General features: G+C 44.7%; 3 non-coding genes and 1 pseudogene across 4 annotated transcripts; all 4 read left to right on the forward strand.

Annotated features, from left to right (window-relative positions):
• The first annotated feature begins 1501 nt into the window (after positions 1–1501).
• LOC116363954 (nucleolar protein 58-like) lies at positions 1502–8256 on the forward strand (annotated as a pseudogene). Its single transcript, XR_004207908.1, has 7 exons — positions 1502–1916; positions 2131–2293; positions 3049–3183; positions 4434–4495; positions 6676–6818; positions 7586–7713; positions 7819–8256. The product of XR_004207908.1 is annotated as a nucleolar protein 58-like (transcript).
• LOC116363957 (small nucleolar RNA SNORD11B) lies at positions 1969–2048 on the forward strand. The gene has a single exon (XR_004207911.1). It is a non-coding gene; the product is annotated as a small nucleolar RNA SNORD11B (small nucleolar RNA).
• On the forward strand, positions 3246–3329 carry LOC116363956 (small nucleolar RNA SNORD11B). Its single transcript, XR_004207910.1, has one exon. It is a non-coding gene; the product is annotated as a small nucleolar RNA SNORD11B (small nucleolar RNA).
• A 4518-nt stretch (positions 8257–12774) lies between the features above and the next one.
• LOC116363955 (U2 spliceosomal RNA) lies at positions 12775–12965 on the forward strand. The gene has a single exon (XR_004207909.1). It is a non-coding gene; the product is annotated as a U2 spliceosomal RNA (small nuclear RNA).
• The last annotated feature ends 7839 nt before the right edge of the window (positions 12966–20804 follow it).

Raw genomic sequence — 20804 nt, forward strand, 5'->3', positions numbered from 1 at the left:
GGTCTGTAGCTTAGTAACAGGTGTACCTAGTCTTAATGGTCTGTAGCTCAGTAACAGGTGTGACTAGTATTATGGTCTGTAGACAGTGCAGTAACTAGTATTATGGTCTGTAGCTCTAACAGGTGTGACTAGTATTATGGTCTAGCTCAGTAACAGTGTGACTAGTATTATGGTCTGTAGCTCAGTACAGTTGTGACTAGTATTATGGTGTCTGTAGACAGGTGTGACTAGTATTATGGTCTGTAGACAGGTGTGACTAGTATTATGGTCTGTTACAGGAGTAACTAGTATTATGGTCTGTAGCTCAGTACAGGTGTGACTAGTATATGGTCTGTAGACAGTATGTAACTAGTATTATGGTCTGTAGACAGGTGTGACTAGTATTATGGTCTGTAGACAGGATGACTAGTCTTATGGGCTCCTTTGTGTCTATATAGGAGTGACTAGTATATGGTCTGTAGATAGGAGTGACTATATATGTCTGTGAGATAGGAGTGACTAGTATTATGGTCTGTAGATAGGAGTGACTAGTATTATGGTCTGTAGACAGGAGTGACTCGTATTATGGTCTGTAGACAGGAGTGACTCGTATTATGGTCTGTAGACAGGAGTGACTAGTATTATGGTCTGTAGACAGGAGTGACTAGTATTATGGTCTGTAGACAGGAGTGACTAGTATTATGGTCTGTAGACAGGAGTGACTAGTATTATGGTCTGTAGACAGGAGTGACTAAGTATATGGTCTGTAGACAGGAGTGACTAGTATTATGGTCTGTAGACAGGAGTGACTAGTATTATGGTCTGTAGACAGGAGTGACTAGTATTATGGTCTGTAGACAGGAGTGACTAGTATTATGGTCTGTAGACAGGAGTGACTAGTATTATGGTCTGTAGACAGGAGGTGACTAGTATTATGGGCTGTAGACAGGAGTGATTAGTATTATGGGCTGTAGACAGGAGTGACTAGTATTATGGGCTGTAGACAGGAGTGACTAGTATTAGTGGGCATGTAGACAGGAGTGACTAGTATTATTGGGCTGTAGACAGGTGTGACTAGTATTATGGGCTGTAGACAGGAGTGACTAGTATTATGGGCTGCAGCTCAGTAACAGGTGTGACTAGTATTATGGTCTGTAGACAGGAGTAACTATATTATGGTCTGTAGACAGGAGTAACTAGATTATGGTCTGTAGCTCAGTAACAGGTGTAACTAGTATTATGGTCTGTAGCTCAGTAACAGTGTACCTAGTATTATGGTCTGTAGCTCAGTAACAGGTGTGACTAGTATTATGGTCTGTAGCTCAGTAACAGGTGTAACTAGTCTTATGGGATGTAGCTCAGTAACAGGTGTAACTAGTATTATGGGCTGTAGCTCAGTAACAGGTGTAACTAGTATTTGGGCTGTAGCTCAGTAACAGGTGTAACTAGTATTATGGGCTGTAACAGGTGTAACTAGTATTATGGGCTGTAGCTCAGTACAGGGTAACTGGTGTTTTTGATCTGTGCAGCTCTGCTGGATGACCTGGACAAGGAGCTCAACAACTACATCATGCGCTGTAGGGAGTGGTACGGCTGGCACTTCCCTGAGGTGGGGAAGATCATCACTGACAACCTGGCCTACTGCAAGAGTGTTCGGAAGATAGGCGCTCGTACCAACGTGGCAACCACCGACCTGTCTGAGCATCTCCCCGAGGAGGTGGAGGCAGAGGTCAAACTGGCTGCAGAGATCTCCATGGGAACGGAGGTGTCAGAGGAGGACATCGGCAACATCATGCACCTGTGTGACCAGGTGATAGAGATTACAGAGTACCGCACCCAACTGTACGACTATCTGAAGAACAGGATGATGGCTATCGCTCCCAACCTGACTGTCATGGTGGGGGAACTGGTAGGGGCACGGCTCATCTCACACGCTGGTGAGTCATGATCTAACGGCCAATCACACAGCAGGAATCATTCACAACACAAAACAAGCGGTGATTAATATGACTATATGTCACAATCCTGATACCTGATGCTTTTCAGTCACTACCTCATCTGAGCTTGAATTAAAACCTTTTACCTGGACACCTGTAGTAGGCAGCTGGAAACGCCCAAACTGCTCCTAAATGCTCTGGTTCTCTCTGACAGGGTCCCTGTTGAACCTGGCCAAGCACCCGGCCTCCACAGTCCAGATCCTGGGAGCAGAGAAGGCCCTGTCAGAGCCCTGAAGACTCGCAGAGACACGCCCAAATATGGTCTCATCTACCACGCCTCTCTGGTGGGACAGACCTCGGCCAAGAACAAGGGCAAGGTGAGGCTTTTGTTCCAGCCATCACTAGAAGTAGAATGTCTCTCCACACTACAGTACTGTTGTCGTGTTCCAGGTGTGATCTAGTTCTAATCAGAATGTCTCTCCACACTACAGTACTGCTGTCATGTTCCAGGTGTGATCTAGTTCTAATCAGAATGTCTCTCCACACTATAGTACTGTTGTCGTGTTCCAGGTGTGATCTAGTTCTAATCAGAATGTCTCTCCACACTACAGTACTGTTGTCGTGTTCCAGGTGTGATCTAGTTCTAATCAGAATGTCTCTCCACACTACAGTACTGTTGTCGTGTTCCAGGTGTGATCTAGTTCTAATCAGAATGTCTCTCCACACTACAGTACTGTTGTCGTGTTCCAGGTGTGATCTAGTTCTAATCAGAATGTCTCTCCACACTACAGTACTGTTGTCGTGTTCCAGGTGTGATCTAGTTCTAATCAGAATGTCTCTCCGCACTACAGTACTGCTGTCGTGTTCCAGGTGTGATCTAGTTCTAATCAGAATGTCTCTCCACATTACAGCACTGTTGTCGTGTTCCAGGTGTGATCTAGTTCTAATCAGAATGTCTCTCCACACTACAGCACTGTTGTCGTGTTCCAGGTGTGATCTAGTTCTAATCAGAATGTCTCCACACTACAGTACTGCTGTCATGTTCCAGGTGTGATCTAGTTCTAATCAGAATGTCTCTCCACACTACAGTACTGCTGTCATGTTCTAGTCAAGCTTCTTTCTCTCCTCTCAGATCTCCAGGATGCTGGCAGCCAAAGCATCTCTGGCGATCCGCTACGATGCCCTGGGAGAGGACACAAACGCTGAGATGGGAGTTGAGAACCGTGCCAAGCTGGAGGCCAGACTACGCCACCTAGAGGAGAAGGGAGTAAGTAGCTCTCTCTCTCTGCCCCTTACTGCTAGAGGCCCAAACAACCAGCCCACATGAGATGCCAAGCAGTGATGATGATGACTAATGTCAACAGTCCTGAAACTACCTGATGCTTTTCAGTCACTACCTCATCTGAGCTTGCATTAATAACCTCACTGGTGTACGTTGGACGCTAGCGTCCCACCTGGCCAACATCCAGGGAAATTGCAGAGCGCCAAATTCAAAAACAGAAATACTCATTATTTAAAAAATCTGAAAACATACAAGTGTTATACATAGTTTTAAATATGAACTTCTTGTGAATCCAACCACTGTCAGATTTCAAAAAGTCTTTAGGGGTCGAAAGCATACCAATGTGATTATTTGAGAACATCGCCCAGCAGACAAACCATTACAAAACGGTAACCAGCCAAGCAGAGTTACACAAGTCAGAAATAGAGAGAAAATGAATCCCTTACCTTTGATCTTCATATGGTTTCACTAAGACTTTCATTTATTCAATAAATGTTCCTTTTGTTCGATAGTCTCTATATCCAAAAACCTCTTTGTTTTCTTCAGTAATCCACGGCTCAAACAGTTACAACAGGCAGACAAAATATCCAAATTGTATCCGTCAAGTTCATAGAAACATGTCAAACGATGTTTTATATTCAATCCTCAGGTTGTTTTTAGCCTAAATAATCAATAATATTTCAACCGGTCAATAACGTTGTCAATATAAAAGGTAAACAAGAAAGGCAGGCTCTCGGGATTGAGCATGAAAAAGCTCTGACACTGTAGGGTCCAGTCATTCAGACTGCTCTTACTCCTGCATTTTTCAGAATAACAAACCTGAAACCATTTCTAAATTCTGCTGACATCTCGTGGAAGGCATAGGAACTGCATAGCAACTGAGTCATAAGTCAACGGATACTGTGATGGCATTGTATAGAGAACTAGAACAAACAAATGTACTTCCTGGATGGATTTTTCTCAGGTTTCCGCCTGCCAAATCAGTTCTGCTATACTCAGACATTATTTGAACCACTGTGGAAACTTTTGAGGGTTTTCTATCCAAATCTATGCATATCCTAGCTTCTGGGACTGAGTAGCAGGCAGTTTAGTTTTGGAACGCTACGCGTTTCATCCAAAATTCCCGAATGTTGCCCCCTACCCTAGTGAAGTTAAACAGTGATATCCTGCTTGTCCCCTACTCATCTACTCTACCGGTCCCCTAATATTGTGCTGACCCTGGTTTATCCCTTCAGATCAGAAGAATCAGTGGAACAGGCAAAGCCATGGCGAAGTCTGACAAATACCAACACAGGAGGTGAGTTACACCTGGAGACTACTGTATTGGGTAAATAACCTTCTGTCGCGTCTCTCTGGTAACTGGCCGACTGTCGCGTCTCTCTGGTAGCTGGCCGACTGTCGCGTCTCTCTGGTAGCTGGCCGACTGTCGCGTCTCTCTGGTAGCTGGCCGACTGTCGCGTCTCTCTGGTAGCTGGCCGACTGTCGCGTCTCTCTGGTAGCTGGCCGACTGTCGCGTCTCTCTGGTAGCTGGCCGACTGTCGCGTCTCTCTGGTAGCTGGCCGACTGTCGCATCTCTCTGGTAGCTGGCCGACTGTCGCGTCTCTCTGGTAGCTGGCCGACTGTCGCGTCTCTCTGGTAGCTGGCCGACTGTCGCGTCTCTCTGGTAGCTGGCCGACTGTCGCGTCTCTCTGGTAGCTGGCCGACTGTCGCGTCTCTCTGGTAAAGTCTTTGTCATGTCTTTGGCATAATTAAAACTGATGACTTATTTATCAAATAACTCTCTAATTATTATGTGATTAATCATGTAACTGTAATTAACTAGGAAAATATTCCGATTACAACGTTATAATTTTCCTAATATAACTTTCAGAGATATAATATCTGATCTCAGTCTTCTGATTAATGAATTATTTACCTCACATTAGTCTCATTCCAAACGTCATAAATTGTTGGTTATCTGCACGAACCCAGTCTTCACTGAGTCATCCATACATCAATTGTCTTAAAATAATTGATTTACTAAGTAATTCACAGAAATGCATCACACAAACAAAATAGATATATTTCCAAAGAAATGATACAGGGTATGTGCCCTAGTGGGCTAAGTGGTTTTCCACTTTAATTTTGAGTGTGACTCCAAATCCAGACCTCCATGGTTTGATAAATTTTATTTCCATTGATAATTTGTGTGATTTGTCAGCACATTCAACTATGTAAAGAAACAAGTATTTAATAAGAATATTTCATTCAGATCTAGGATGTGTTATTTTAGTGTTCCCTTTATTTTTTTGAGCAGTATATTTACAAAGAAAGGAGGATGTGCCCTAATGGCGGCTTGTTAGACAGTGATAATTATAACAATTTAAATGCTAATCCTTCGCATATGAACGCTCATTTGGGAACTATTGCAATCAATATATATTTACGCTCAGTGTCGTCGGTATCTCTGTTGAAACGTTTTTTTCTGTTTACGACCTCCCTGACCACAGCAGCCTGGTTTTAGGAGACAGCGGGGGATGGTGCTCGCTGTACCCAAAGAGGGTCATGACAACCGATAGTTGAAGCATTGTATCAACTTGGTCTGGGGGGGGAGGCCCTATGCTCGCAACTTAATTCTGGGGGGGGGGGCATGCTTGAAATATTTAATAAAATATACTGGGCCCTGTTTCCCCCGCCAGTGAGCTCGGGACAGACATCTGTATGTAGGCTATTTGATCAAGAGATAGGAAGTAATCAGGTAGCCCTATTTTATGACGTTTCCATTGGATCCGAGCATGACACGAGTGGTCAAAAAGGAGAGAGCTGGGAATATTTTTCAAATACATTGAGGAACTTTTGTAATTTTCAATGGATGGGAAAATGGTATGTTTGCTTGCTGTTTTGAGGTGACAAAGCATTACTTTGAGAAGCTCCACAGGTCATTAGTAGTGGTGCGTTAAGCCCATCAGAAATACTATCAGATGGGCACATTTTTAAGCCTACATTCGCGCGCAGGCTAGTCAGCATATAGGTCTACTTCTATGCGTTTGCGTTCTTACTCAACATTGACAGGAGCGCTGCCAAACAAAATAAGGACTAAATTAACTGGTAAATGGAATGCTATAAACACAGTTTCTCTCACAAGTGTAGCATAGGTTGTGCACTCTGCAAACAATGTGTCCACTCCAACAATGAGTGCTGAAAGACTAAACTGAAATTACCATAACCAAACAAGCATTGTAGATTGTAAATGATAGGAATGAAGGGTAAATGTAGTACTGGTGATATATGTAATGGGGAATTGATATACACTAACAATCAAGCGCAAACAATTCACTGAGATGGTCGTGAATCAGAAAGGTGTCTCATGTGCCATAAATTGACTTGCTACTGCTCGACTAAAACATCTTGGTCGACCAACAGCCTTTAAACCAATCAATCGACCGTCGGCTAATTACCAACTGTGCTGTTAACTAACGTTCTGTCATGTCTACGTAGTGACGTGAAGGTGTACGACCCCTCCGGAGACTCCACCCTCCCCTCTGTTTCCAAGAAGAGGAAGTTTGAGGAGGTCGAGGAGGAAGAGGTGGCCACACCGGTGACAGTCAAAACCAAGAAACCCAAGAAAGAACCTGTGGAAGGTCAGTTGAGTAACTCTTAGCCATAATCCTGTTATATAACACAACCCATAATATACCATCCATCCTGTTCTATAACACAACCCATAATACACCATCCATCCTGTTCTATAACACAACCCATAATATACCATCCATCCTGTTATATAATATACCATCCATCCTGTTCTATAACACAACCCATAATATACCATCCATCCTGTTATATAATACACCATCCATCCTGTTATATAATACACCATCCATCCTGTTATATAATATACCATCCATCCTGTTATATAACACAACCCATAATATACCATCCATCCTGTTGTATAACACAACCCATAATACACCATCCATCCTGTTATATAACAACCCATAATACACCATCCATCCTGTTATATAATACACCATCCATCCTGTTATATAATACACCATCCATCCTGTTATATAATATACCATCCATCCTGTTATATAACACAACCCATAATATACCATCCATCCTGTTGTATAACACAACCCATAATACACCATCCATCCTGTTATATAACAACCCATAATACACCATCCATCCTGTTCTATAACACAACCCATAATATACCAGCCATCCTGTTATATAACAACCCATAATATACCATCCATCCTGTTATATAACAACCCATAATATACCATCCATCCTGTTATAGAACACAACCCATAATACACCATCCATCCTGTTCTATAACATGAGACCGGTTCTCAGCCGTCTTAAGTGCTATTGTCTCACGGTGCTTTCTGTTTTCATTCAGAACCAGAGGCTTCAACGGCAGCAGAAGAAACTCCCAAGAAGAAGAAAAAGAAGTCCAAGAAAGCAGAGGAGGAGGCGATGGACGTAAAGGAAGAGGAAGAGGAGGCGACCGTCTCTCCCACAGAGGAAGTACGTAGCTGATGGGGACATGCCTCCAGAATATATATATTCCTGCTCATCTAAGCCATTCTGACTGAACGAACATACTAATTTGTTATTTCTTGTGACTTCCAGTCGTCAAAGAAGAAGAAGAAGAAGAAAAAGGTGAAGGAGGAAGAGGGAGATTAATCTGGTTGGGGAGAAACTGTAGTATATTAGGACTTTTAGTTGTCGTTGTATCTACCAGGACCAGACTGACTCGTGTATCAGCCTGACTGTTTAAAGACTAGAGAACTGGAGACGGAGGTAATTTCAGAATGACCAGCAGCTGATCTGTTATGAGACTTGATGATGGTGTGTAAATCCTCCTGTGGATTTGAGTTTAAGATGAACCTTTAGTTTACTGTAACCTCTTATTACTAATCAACTAAAGACCCAATAGACTGTCTACAATATCAATGTCCATGTTAAAACACTTCATTCCTCCACTGGTTTAACGATGTACCTTTTTTTAAAGATGGGTTTTTCTGCTGTCTTTGTCCATAAGTGATTAAATCCATTTTCTCAGCGGTATTTCCTTTCATTCCAGCTATGGTGGATTCAGACCCCTTGACTTTGTCCACCTTTTGTTACGTTACAGCCTTATTCTAACATGATTCAATAGTTTTTTTCCCATCAATTTACACACGATACCCCACCAAATGACAAAGCTAAACAAGTTTGAAATGTGTGTACATTTATTCAAAATACAAAACTAACATATCGCATTTAGTCACTTCACCCCTTCCTACATGTGCAAATTACCGCAACTAACCTGTACCCCCGCACACTGACTCTGTACCCCCTGTATATAGACTCCACACTGACTCGGTACCGGTACCCCCTGTATATAGACTCCACTGACTCGGTACCGGTACCCCCTGTATATAGACTCGTTAGTGTTACTTTTATTACATTTTATACTTCAGTTTATTTGGTAAATATTTTATTACGGTCATTGAGCTGCACTGTTGGTTAAGGGCTTGTCAGTCAGCATTTCACAGTAAGGTCTACACTGTTGGTTAAGGGCTTGTCAGTCAGCATTTCACAGTAAGGTCTACACTGTTGGTTAAGGGCTTGTCAGTCAGCATTTCACAGTAAGGTCTACACTGTTGGTTAAGGGCTTGTCAGTCAGCATTTCACAGTAAGGTCTACACTGTTGGTTAAGGGCTTGTCAGTCAGCATTTCACAGTAAGGTCTACACTGTTGGTTAAGGGCTTGTCAGTCAGCATTTCACAGTAAGGTCTACACTGTTGGTTAAGGGCTTGTCAGTCAGCATTTCACAGTAAGGTCTACACTGTTGGTTAAGGGCTTGTCAGTCAGCATTTCACAGTAAGGTCTACACTGTTGGTTAAGGGCTTGTCAGTCAGCATTTCACAGTAAGGTCTACACTGTTGGTTAAGGGCTTGTCAGTCAGCATTTCACAGTAAGGTCTACACTGTTGGTTAAGGGCTTGTCAGTCAGCATTTCACAGTAAGGTCTACACTGTTGGTTAAGGGCTTGTCAGTCAGCATTTCACAGGAAGGCCTACACTGTTGGTTAAGGGCTTGTCAGTCAGCATTTCACAGGAAGGCCTACACTTGTATTCGGTGCATGTGACAAATAAAGTTTGATATAAGTATTCAGACCCTCTACTCAGTACTTTGTTGAAGCACCTTTGGCAGCGATTACAGCCTTGAGTCTTCTTGGGTATGATGCGACAAGCTTGGCTCACCTGTATTTGGGTAGTTTCTACTCCTGGTGCTGTATGGACTGAAGCTGGCTGGTGATACCTGTTACCAGCATGAACTACCAAGTGAAGTTCTGCAGCAGTTTGGCACCACAGCAGCGTACAGCTTCAAGGCCTCTCCATCCTCCTGCTGGTTCCAGCTCCGTCACAATGCAGTTGGACAGTGAAGATGAAAAGGATTTCCTTGCCAATCTATGATTCATCATATTTACAGTACGTACGCAAGGAGTGGACTTTCTGGAACTGGTGGAGAGACACAGCTGATGGTGGCAGTGTGAGCGAGAACAGTGGCAATATCTGGAGGAAACCATGGAGCAGCTAGCCTGCCAAGCAGCACAACAACCTGGAGAGAGATGCCTAGCACACACATTATTTGAGTTAAGCTGCTTGTTCAATAAGATAGCATATATACCTTGTTATTAGCTTGTATCTATAATTGTTGATGAGTTAGGTAGCATGTTTACTACCAATACACTGCTTAAAACTATAATTGTTCAGAATGTGTTGGTTTACTAGTTAAGAAAATAAATCAAATCAAATTGTTCAATAATGTGTAAATGTATAATAAACACAGAAATCCCCAAACCCAGAAAAAGGGACATAGACAACCCACCCAACTCACGCCCTGACCATACTAAAACAAAGACATAACAAAAGATCTCAGGTCAGAAGGTGACACATGCAGGACAAGCAGAGCCCAGTTCTACAACACCTTGGACACAGTGAATACTCAGCCCATATCCATCCTGATGCCCAGTCTTTGTACAGAGCCCAGTTCTACAACACCTTGGACACAGTGAATACTCAGCCCATATCCATCCTGATGCCCAGTCTTTGTACAGAGCCCAGTTCTACAACACCTTGGACACAGTGAATACTCAGCCCATATCCATCCTGATGCCCAGTCTTTGTACAGAGCCCAGTTCTACAACACCTTGGACACAGTGAATACTCAGCCCATATCCATCCTGATGCCCAGTCTTTGTACAGAGCCCAGTTCTACAACACCTTGGACACAGTGAATACTCAGCCCATATCCATCCTGATGCCCAGTTCTACAACACCTTGGACACAGTGAATACTCAGCCCATATCCATCCTGATGCCCAGTTCTACAACACCTTGGACACAGTGAATACTCAGCCCATATCCATCCTGATGCCCAGTTCTACAACACCTTGGACACAGTGAATACTCAGCCCATATCCATCCTGATGCCCAGTTCTACAACACCTTGGACACAGTGAATACTCAGCCCATATCCATCCTGATGCCCAGTTCTACAACACCTTGGACACAGTGAATACTCAGCCCATATCCATCCTGATGCCCAGTTCTACAACACCTTGGACACAGTGAATACTCAGCCCATATCCATCCTGATGCCCAGTTCTACAACACCTTGGACACAGTGAATACTCAGCCCATATCCATCCTGATGCCCAGTTCTACAACACCTTGGACACAGTGAATACTCAGCCCATATCCATCCTGAATTGAATTCAAGACTTCTGCAGGTGCAGCTGGCCATGTTTGGGACTAATTATACATATCAAACGAGCTCAGATGTTGCTGGCATTATTGGGGAAATGGTGCCAGAGGTGAAAGGTCTCTTCAGTCAGGTGGAAGCTTTAGTAAGGCGTCTGCTGGTCGTCCCTGCCTCCTCTGTCGAGGCTGAGAGGAGTTTTAGTGCCCCGGGGAGGCTTAAGACATGGCTTAGATCATCCATGAGTCAAAAAAGGCTGAATAATGTGGCCATGTGGTACGTGCACTAGCAGAAACTGGACAGACTGGACCTGGACAGGTTTAATGGAAGCGTTCGCTTAGATCCAGTGGTGAACCGTGACTATCGGACCTCGGCTTTCAGAGGGACCAAAAATCTTCCAATACGTTGTGTCAAACTATAAAATCCTAAAAATAACAGAAAACATAGCATCACTTAATGTGCCCGACATGATATAGTCTGTAGTCGGGCCGTTCTAGTGAAGGAGGAGCTTTTCATGACATTGTGAACGATGACATTCACTCCAGTCGGCCCCATGAAGTCAGAACAATACAATAGCACAACTATTTCATTAACAAAATTAAACCAGCTATTACTTCCCATTAAAAAAATATATCACTGATTAGTGTGGTGAACGTCATAAATTAAAGTTACAACACAACAATGTTTCACAGTCATGTGAGGTCCTGGTGGACCTAATGGATAACAGTACAATAATTTGTGCTTCGGCTCATTAAATGTGGTTAATGTAGGGCTCATTAAATGGGGTGAATGTAGGGTTCATTAAATGTGGTTAATATTGGTCTCATCAGGCTCAGGTAGCATCAGATTAGAATGTTCATGCTGAATCAAAGCTCTCATCAAATCCAGACATTTATATGCGTTATAATGCTTTTGAATGACACTTCCATGTTTTGGTGGAAACTACCAGGTTACCCGGGAGAAAAGTGATTTATTATCGTATAATGCACATACAGGTGGATTCACAAGACACCAATCAAGTAACTTACATATACAGTATCTTCATTAGGCCTAATGGCATTTTATGAAGTTAGTTATAGTGACTGAGTAAGTCTAATTATAAAAGTAAGCCTCCAAAGTGCCATGTTTATTATGTGGAGGAATCATTTAGGCAGCCAGGACCATCCGCTCCTTAGCTCTCTTACTGCAGTCCAGTGCCATAGACATCTTTGAAGTAATTTAGGAGGGACACTTTATGAAGGCCTTCTCACAATGGACTTATCATACAAGGCTCTACAGACAGATACAAAAAAAGACAGGCTATTTTTATTGTTAACGTTATTTTCGTTGACGATGTCTTGAAGTCAAGTCGTTCAACATTGAAATGCAGTTTTCTGTACCACACAGGACAACCAGGAAAAAGTGACGGTCGGTGGAACTCTGGCGCCACCAAGTGGACAATTGCTTCAGTTCGTTTGTGGCAGCGATGCTACCAGATATACTCGATACAAGATCAAATGTTATGTCAATATTATTATCTCCAAATTGCCCCCCATCCCCCACTCCCCACACGTAATATATTATTATTCCAATTTAGCTGTTGATCAGGTTAACGTGTTCTCTCATTTCTGATTGGAGGGCGGATGACCACGTGATCTTAGAACCTACAAATGTGTTACTTTGTAACAGTCAAACGTGGTCATTCCTGGCGTTGATCAACTCCCCATCCATGCCACCATTTATTTAAAGCATTATATTTTTTATGGAAAACAAAAAGCATACAGTGCTCATTTTGATGTAGCCATAATCGAATTTGACGTGTCGGAGAACGGCCACTTCGTCCCGAAATCATTGCAGGTATCGCTTCTCGGCCTTTTGGCTAAGATCAAGTGTAGTATCTGTTCTTATCAGTTTAATATCTGATACGTCCCCTATCTGGGGACCATATATTAAATTGATTTTTGGAATAGGGAGATGGAATAGGGGCTTGCTCCGTCCACTCCACGCATCGACCTGGTATTGCAGTACCTCCAGGAACGGTGCACCCCCTTTCATTGTAAAGAGAAATCAGACAGAAGAAGCAGAGTTGCTTCGTTGGTCTGTATTGTATTTTCACATTGAGCAACTGTTTGAACGTTATTGACGGCATTGATGCGAGTGACCAGTCTTGTTCAGTACATCACAACACATCCGGGTATCTCAAGCACCCCGGTAAAACACAAGAGTTGCAGTAAGGAACATTTACCAACAGATGGCATCACTGTGCCATCTTACACCCATAACATCTTCCATTTAATAAAATAGGACAGGAGGTGTCAATTCACTAACAAAACAAACCTAGTAACAATTTCCAACATTAAACAGTTTAGTATCATTTATTTATTTTTCTCAGGTAACAATAACACATTTTGATATTCTCTTCACTTTTATCTCTGTCTGTCTGTCAACAATCCCTGATGGAAGACAGGGGGCTTGTCTGCGAGGACTGCGAGGACTGCGGGTTCCTGCACAGGCGTGTCACCTGAACGTCTAAGGGGAGAATTGATGGGCGAGGGAGCGGCCGACCTGTGATCCCCTGGCTCTTCGCCCAGTGCCTCAGGCCCCATGTGACTTGCTGGGGTTCTGTCTTTTGTCAAATCAAATCAAAATCAAATCAAATGTATTTATATAGCCCTTCGTACATCAGCTGATATCTCAAAGTGCTGTACAGAAACCCAGCCTAAAACCCCAAACAGCAAGCAATGCAGGTGTAGAAGCACGGTGGCTAGGAAAAACTCCCTAGAAAGGCCAAACCCTAGGAAGAAACCTAGAGAGGAACCAGGCTATGTGGGGTGGCCAGTCCTCTTCTGGCTGTGCCGGGTGGAGATTATAACAGAACATGGCCAAGATGTTCAAATGTTCATAAATGACCAGCATGGTCGAATAATAATAAGGCAGAACAGTTGAAACTGGAGCAGCAGCACAGTCAGGTGGAAGTTGAAACTGGAGCAGCAGCATGGCCAGGTGGACTGGGGACAGCAAGGAGTCATCATGTCAGGTAGTCCTGGGGCATGGTCCTAGGTCTCAGGTCAGTTGAAACTGGAACAGCAGCATGGCCAGGTGGACTGGGGACAGCAAGGAGTCATCATGTCAGGTAGTCCTGGGGCATGGTCCTAGGGCTCAGGTCCTCCGAGAGAGAGAAAGAAAGAAGGAGAGAATTAGAGAACGCACACTTAGATTCACACAGGACACCGAATAGGACAGGAGAAGTACTCCAGATATAACAAACTGACCCCAGCCCCCCGACACATAAACTACTGCAGCATAAATACTGGAGGCTGAGACAGGAGGGGTCAGGAGACACTGTGGCCCCATCCGAGGACACCCCCGGACAGGGCCAAACAGGAAGGATATAACCCCACCCACTTTGCCAAAGCACAGCCCCCACACCACTAGAGGGATATCTTCAACCACCAACTTACCATCCTGAGACAAGGCTGAGTATAGCCCACAAAGATCTCCGCCACGGCACAACCCAAGGGGGAGGCGCCAACCCAAACAGGATGACCACAACAGTGAATCAACCCACTCAGGTGACGCACCCCCTCCTGGGACGGCATGAGAGAGCCCCAGCAAGCCAGTGACTCAGCCCCTGTAATAGGGTTAGAGGCAGAGAATCCCAGTGGAAAAAGGGGAACCGGCCAGGCAGAGACAGCAAGGGCGGTTCGTTGCTCCAGAGCCTTTGCGTTCTTGCGTTCACCTTCCCACTCCTGGGCCAGACTACACTCAATCATATGACCCACTGAAGAGATGAGTCTTCAGTAAAGACTTAAAGGTTGAGACCGAGTTTGCGTCTCTGACATGGGTAGGCAGACCGTTCCATAAAAATGGAGCTCTATAGGAGAAAGCCCTGCCTCCAGCTGTTTGCTTAGAAATTCTAGGGACAATTAGGAGGCCTGCGTCTTGTGACCGTAGCGTACGTGTAGGTATGTACGGCAGGACCAAATCAGAGAGATAGGTAGGAGCAAGCCCATGTAATGCTTTGTAGGTTAGCAGTAAAACCTTGAAATCAGCCCTTGCTTTGACAGGAAGCCAGTGTAGAGAGGCTAGCACTGGAGTAATATGATCAAATTTTTTGGTTCTAGTCAGGATTCTAGCAGCCGTATTTAGCACTAACTGAAGTTTATTTAGTGCTTTATCCGGGTAGCCGGAAAATAGAGCATTGCAGTAGTCTAACCTAGAAGTGACAAAAGCATGGATACATTTTTCTGCATCATTTTTGGACAGAAAGTTTCTGATTTTTGCAATGTTACGTAGATGGAAAAAAGCTGTCCTCGAAATGGTCTTGATATGTTCTTCAAAAGAGAGATCAGGGTCCAGAGTAACGCCGAGGTCCTTCACAGTTTTATTTGAGACGACTGTACAACCATTAAGATTAATTGTCAGATTCAACAGAAGATCTCTTTGTTTCTTGGGACCTAGAACAAGCATCTCTGTTTTGTCCGAGTTTAATAGTAGAAAGTTTGCAGCCATCCACTTCCTTATGTCTGAAACACATGCTTCTAGCGAGGGCAATTTTGGGGCTTCACCATGTTTCATTGAAATGTACAGCTGTGTGTCATCCGCATAGCAGTGAAAGTTTACATTATGTTTTCGAATAACATCCCCAAGAGGTAAAATATATAGTGAAAACAATAGTGGTCCTAAAACGGAACCTTGAGGAACACCGAAATTTACAGTTGATTTGTCAGAGGACAAACCATTCACAGAGACAAACTGATATCTTTCCGACAGATAAGATCTAAACCAGGCCAGAACATGTCCGTGTAGACCAATTTGGGTTTCCAATCTCTCCAAAAGAATGTGGTGATCGATGGTATCAAAAGCAGCACTAAGGTCTACAAGCACGAGTACAGATGCAGAGCCTCGGTCCGATGCCATTAAAATGTCATTTACCACCTTCACAAGTGCCGTCTCAGTGCTATGATGGGGTCTAAAACCAGACTGAAGCATTTCGTATACATTGTTTAGGCCGATAGTTTTTTATGTTTTCTGGGTCAAGGTTTGGCTTTTTCAAGAGAGGCTTTATTACTGCCACTTTTAGTGAGTTTGGTACACATCCAGTGGATAGAGAGCCGTTTATTATGTTCAACATAGGAGGGCCAAGCACAGGAAGCAGCTCTTTCAGTAGTTTAGTTGGAATAGGGTCCAGTATGCAGCTTGAAGGTTTAGAGGCCATGATTATTTTCATCATTGTGTCAAGAGATATAGTACTAAAACACTTGAGCGTCTCTCTTGATCCTAGGTCCTGGCAGAGTTGTGCAGACTCAGGACAACTGAGGTTTGGAGGAATACGCAGGTTTAAAGAGGAGTCCGTAATTTGCTTTCTAATAATCATAATATTTTCCTCAAAGAAGTTCATGAATTTATCACTGCTAAAGTGAAAGTCATTCTCTCTTGGGGAATGCTGCTTTTTAGTTAGCTTTGCGACAGTATCAAAAAGGAATTTCGGATTGTTCTTATTTTCCTCAATTAAGTTAGAAAAATAGGATGATCGAGCAGCAGTAAGGGCTCTACGGTACTGCACGGTACCGTCCTTCCAAGCTAGTCGGAAGACTTCCAGTTTGGTGTGGCGCCATTTCCGTTCCAATTTTCTGGAAGCTTGCTTCAGAGCTCGGGTATTTTCTGTGTACCAGGGAGCTAGTTTCGTTTTTAGGGGTGCAACTGCATCTAGGGTATTGCGCAAGGTTAAATTGAGATCCTCAGTTAGGTGGTTAACTGATTTTTGTCCTCTGGCGTTCTTGGGTAGGCAGAGGGAGTCTGGAAGGGCATCAAGGAATCTTTGTGTTGTCTGTGAATTTATAGCACGACTTTTGATGTTCCTTGGTTGGGGTCTGAGCAGATTATTTGTTGCAATTGCAAACGTAATAAAATGGTGGTCCGATAGTCCAGGATTATGAGGAAAAACATTAAGATCCACCACATTTATTCCATGGGACAAAACTAGGTCCAGCATATGACTGTGACAGTGAGTGGGTCCAGAGACATGTTGGACAAAACCCACTGAGTCGATGATGGCTCCGAAAGCCTTTTGGAGTGGGTCTGTGGACTTTTCCATGTGAATATTAAAGTCACCAAAGATTAGAATATTATCTGCTATGACTACAAGGTCCGATAGGAATTCAGGGAACTCAGTGAGAAACGCTGTATATGGCCCAGGAGGCCTGTAAACAGTAGCTATAAAAAGTGATTGAGTAGGCTGCATAGATTTCATGACTAGAAGCTCAAAAGACGAAAACGTCATTTTTTTTTTGTAAATTGAAATTTGCTATCGTAAATGTTAGCAACACCTCCGCCTTTGCGGGATGCACGGGGGATATGGTCACTAGTGTAGTTTTGCCCAACCTAGGTCGAGGCACAGACACGGTCTCAATGGTGATAGCTGAGCTGACTACACTGACTGTGCTAGTGGCAGACTCCACTATGCTGCCTGGCCTGCACCCTATTTCATTGTGGAGCTAGAGGAGTTAGAGCCCTGTCTATGTTGGTAGATAAGATGAGAGCACCCCTCCAGCTAGGATGGAGTCCGTCACTCCTCAGCAGGTCAGGCTTGGTCCTGTTTGTGGGTGAGTCCCAGAAAGAGGGCCAATTATCTACAAATTCTAACTTTTGGGAGGGGCAGAAAACAGTTTTCAACCAGCGATTGAGTTGTGAGACTCTGCTGTAGAGCTCACCACTCCCCCTAACTGGGAGGGGGCCAGAGACAATTACTCGATGCCGACACATCTTTCTAGCTGATATGCACGCAGAAGCTATGTTGCGCTTGGTGATCTCTGACTGTTTCATCCTAACATCGTTGGTGCCGACGTGGATAACAATATCTCTATACTCTCTACACTCGCCAGTTTTAGCTTTAGCCAGCACCATCTTCAGATTAGCCTTAACGTCGGTAGCCCTGCCCCCGGGTAAACAGTGTATGATCGCTGGATGATTCGCTTTAAGTCTAATACTGCGGGTAATGGAGTCGCCAATGACTAGAGTTTTCAATTTGTCAGAGCTAATGGTGGGAAGCTTCGGCGTCTCAGACCCCGTAACAGGAGGAGTAGAGACCAGAGAAGAATCGGCCTCTGACTCTGACCCGCTGCTTAATGGGGAAAACCGGTTGAAAGTTTCTGTCGGCTGAATGAGCGACACCGGTTGAGCGTTCCTACAGCATTTCCTTCCAGAAACCGTGAGAAAGTTGTCCGGCTGCGGGGACTGTGCCAGGGGATTTACACTACTATCTGTACTTACTGGTGGCACAGACGCTGTTTCATCCTTTCCTACACTGAAATTACCCTTGCCTAACGATTGCGTCTGAAGCTGGGCTTGCAGCACAGCTATCCTCGCCGTAAGGCGAGTACAGCGGCTGCAATTAGAAGGCATCATGTTAATGTTACTACTTAGCTTCGGCTGTTGGAGGTCCTGACGAATCGTGTCCAGATAAAGCGTCCGGAGTGAAAAAGTTGAGGAAAAAATAAATAAATATATGAACGGTAATTAAAAAGTGAAAACCGTAAAGTTGTCAGGTAGCAAAACAGGTTGGCAACAAAACGCACAGCAACTCGAAAACAAGCCTGCAAGTTGTGACCGGAAATGACGTCCAAATGACGGCCAAAGGGGTCATGCGACCCCTTTGGCCATCAGGGTTCTGAATAGGTGCTGGCTCAGCAATCCGAAGGTCAACCCTGTTACGACGGTACATTGATCCATTCACTTCGACCAAGTAGGAGCGTGGTGCAACTTTCTGTACACAGGATCCGAGTCTCCAGAGGCCTGTCCGGTCCCCTGGTAGTGGCTTCATTCGCACCGTTTCACCCACCCTGAGCTCAGGTAAGTCTTTTGCTGATTTGTCGTAGATGAACTTGGAGACCTGTCTTCTGTGACGTAGCTTCACCAGCACGTCTGTCACCACACATGGCTCCAGGAGAGTGCTGGCTACTGGCAGAGCTGCTTTTACGCGCCTTGCCATGAGGCGCTGTGCCGGGCTGCTATCCATGCCTTCTGTCGGGGTATTGCGCCACTGCAGGATTGCTTTCCAGGAATCTTTGCCCTCTCGCAGAGCCTTTTTGCAGAGGTTCTTTGCGATTTTTACTGCGGACTCCACCTTCCCATTAGCTTTTGGGTGTAGTGACGTGCTCGAATTCCCATTCTGCAGCAAATTTTCGGAACTCAACTCCGGAGAATTGGGGTTCATTGTCTGAAATTACCCTATCTGGCTGGCAATAGCGGGCAAACTGAGCCTTGCAGCGTTTGATCGTTGTCTCCCAAAAGTCTGAGTAATGATCGACTACCAGCAGAAAGTCTTTGCCACTGTGCTGGAAGAGATCTAGACTTACTATCTGCCAGGGGCGCATCGGTAGCTCGTGGGACATCATCATCTCTCTCTGTTGCTCAATGGCATATTCATTGCAGACTGTGCATTTACTGACATAGTCTTTGATTTCACTCTGCATTCCTGGCCAGTACAGTGTGTCACGTGCTTGTCTGTAACAGGCCTCACCTCCTATGTGACTTGAGTGCACGCGTGCCAACATCTCAGGGCGCAGAGATCGGGGAATAACGACTCTCTGACACTTGAATATTATTCAGTTTTGAACACTGAGCTCCTCTTTGACTGGCCAATATCCTCTGACGGCTAAAGCAGTTTCTTCCTTGCAGTCGGCCCAGCCCATCAGAATCACAGACCTCAATGCCTGGAGTTGCTCATCCCTGTCTGTGTGCTCTCTGATTTGTATAAGGTGCTGGTCCGTAACATTGAGGTAGTCAGCCTGGTTGATGTGTTCAACATCCACTTGCTCTGTTTGTAAGCTGCACACTGCGTGTTGTTCATGCATGGAGCGTGTGTGAGTGCCTGATGCAGTAGCCCTGCTGAGCGTGTCACTCACATACATCTCTGGCCCTGGCTTATACACCACCTTGAGGTTGCAGTTTTGTAGGGCCAGTAGCATGCTCTGCAGTCGTTTTGGGGCATTCAGAAGAGGCTTGCTGAGTATAGCAATAAGGGGCTTGTGATCTGCCCGTACAGGTAGTGGTGGAAGCGTTGGCATGCAAACACAATGCTGAGGCACTCCTTCTCTATCTGGGCATAGTTCTGCTCTGTTGGGGTTTTTTATGCTTTTTTATGCTTAGCCTTAGCTTGACCTGTCTGCATCTGACCATCAGGGCCAGCAGCTTGGCGTCATGGTCACATTCTGCCTCCTCATCACTGTCCCCACAGCCCACTACGAGGATGCCATCTGCTATGGGTTCCACGCCACTGAGCCCCATCAACAGCTCATGCTGTTTCCGCTGATACACCTCTGGAGCCACAGAGACACCAAACGGAAGCTTTAACCACCTCTTCCTGCCCCAGGGTGTCCAAAAGGTGGTCATGTAGCTGCTGGGCTCGTCGAGCTTGCACTGCAGGAAGGCATCTCTGGCATCCACGAGCGTGAAGACTCTGGCCTTTGGGAGCTTTTAAAGAACATCCTCCAACGTGGGCATAATGTAATGTGAACGTCGCAGAGCCCGGTTGAAGTGTTAGGATCAATGCATATCCGTAGCTTGTCTGGTTTCTTGTTGATAACCATATTACTTATCCAGTCTGTAGGCTCGGTGACGGATATGATGTGGCCATCTGCTTCGTATTTGTCAAGCTGAGCCTTCGTAGCTGCTTTCATGGCCACTGGTACATTGCGGGGTGAACACTGGACAGGCTGGATTGCTGCGTCCAACTCAAAGTGGACTTCCCCGGGAACTGACTCGACCGGTGCGTTGAAGACATCATGGTACTTGCTTAGGAGTGTCTCCTTGCTCAGGGGCCCAGCCTGGACTTTGTCTATAATGTTAAGATCAGCTGGGATGGTGAAGTTAATAAGCCCAAGGCGCT

This window comes from Oncorhynchus kisutch, unplaced genomic scaffold, assembly GCF_002021735.2.
Source record: "Oncorhynchus kisutch isolate 150728-3 unplaced genomic scaffold, Okis_V2 scaffold971, whole genome shotgun sequence".
Taxonomy (NCBI): Eukaryota; Metazoa; Chordata; class Actinopteri; order Salmoniformes; family Salmonidae; genus Oncorhynchus; species Oncorhynchus kisutch.